The sequence below is a fragment of the Babylonia areolata genome, chromosome 10 (assembly GCF_041734735.1).
Source record: "Babylonia areolata isolate BAREFJ2019XMU chromosome 10, ASM4173473v1, whole genome shotgun sequence".
Lineage (NCBI taxonomy): Eukaryota > Metazoa > Mollusca > Gastropoda > Neogastropoda > Buccinidae > Babylonia > Babylonia areolata.
The window spans coordinates 32945351-32946934 of NC_134885.1; the positions used below are offsets into that span (position 1 = coordinate 32945351).

General features: G+C 43.9%; 1 pseudogene; it reads right to left on the reverse strand.

Moving 5' to 3' along the window:
* Positions 1–283: 283 nt before the first annotated feature.
* LOC143286336 (uncharacterized) lies at positions 284–1106 on the reverse strand (annotated as a pseudogene).
* Between the last annotated feature and the right edge of the window lie 478 nt (positions 1107–1584).

Below are 1584 nucleotides of genomic sequence, written 5' to 3' on the forward strand. Positions count from 1 at the left end.
CTCCCCGATCCCCCTCCTAACATTGTTGGTAGATGTACCAGGTTTAGCTGCTTTTGAAGGCGAGTAGGTGACTTGTGTGTTTTGCAAATCTGCAGAAGCAGAACGCTTCTTTGACTGAATGGGTCTTCGTTTGTCATGGCTCTCATCAACTTGTGAAATACCCGTGAACTGTTTTGCCACTAGCTCTGGCAGAAGAATCTTTTTCGAAAACAATACTGCTTTAAGTTGGCATTAAGTCATGAATCCGTTAATCTGTTCACCACATATGACAACTAAGTCACAGTCATGTTGTCCAGACGACAAAATCGCAATACTTGGTTTTGCTTACGAGCATCTGGCATTATACTTGGTAAAAGTACTTATGTATCTGCCGCAGCTTCAAGTGTTCATCTTCTTCATAAAGACAGAAATCCTTGTTTGTGCTAGCCTCACGCACTGTCACGTCTGTATTTATGTGGGCACTTGATCTCTAGACAGCCCTTTCCACAACACTGGCACTGCACAATGCCATCTGGAGAAGCTCTTATGTAAGGTGTAGACGGATCAGTAATGAAGCCAGACTTTTCAACCTTGAGGCCAAAGTGAGAGTTTTGTGCATACTGGATGTACAGGTTCCTCACTTTGTCCTCATTTTCACTTCCCCAACTGCTTCCCCTGTACATTTATGCAGATTCGGATAACATACATTATTTATAGTTGAAATGGCTGCCCTGTTAGAGTCAAAAACACAAACAGACTGCAGCTCGACAACTGTACCACAATGAAGAATCGTGTTGACCTCTTGTGTCTCTTTCAATTTCGGCTGCCTCTTCTTCAGAGACACAAACATTATCCTGAATAGTGTCAAAGTGAGTATGCAAATCTTCCTCACTCACTGAGTCACATTTTATGTCCCTCAGGTGCACAAGTGACCTCGGCAAAATAATTTCTTTCACTGGGTCCTCAAACTCCTTGGCACACCGTGATGAGGTACTCAGAACAACTGCCGTGTCACCAGCTTTGTGCAGGGTGTCCAGAAACCGCTTGATTTCCTCCAGTGTGGGCTGTGGTGAAGAGTTGCAGTCTCCATTGTTGACTCTGATTGTCCTCTTTGGAGTGTGTAGCATCTCTGGAGAAGTTATGGCACTGTCCTTTTTTTTTTTCCTTCTGGATGCAGCTAACGTATAGTCAAATCTATGGCCAGGTTCGGGATGCACTTTGTCTATGCTGCTTGGAATCATCCAATAAGCTGGAACTCCTGTGGCAGTCGTCTTCTCTCTCAACCGAACAACAGCTTCAGTTCTGGAGAGTAGTGCCCCAACATGGGTACATCTCTCAGCTAGCCCTGCCATGCAGTCACAGGGGACAGTAACAACAGTGCCCGATTTATCAATCACTACCCATGGCAAAATAGGTTTTTCATTTAGCCTCTGGGACTGCGAAACCTGCACACACAGACACACACAAAATCAAAAAAAAGATTCCTTTATCAACACCATCATTAATGAAATCAGTGACAGGATATTCTTAATATCCATGCTGAGTCATGGTTGTGATAAGAACAAGTGACAGCTAGCAATCTCATTCACAACACACACACACACA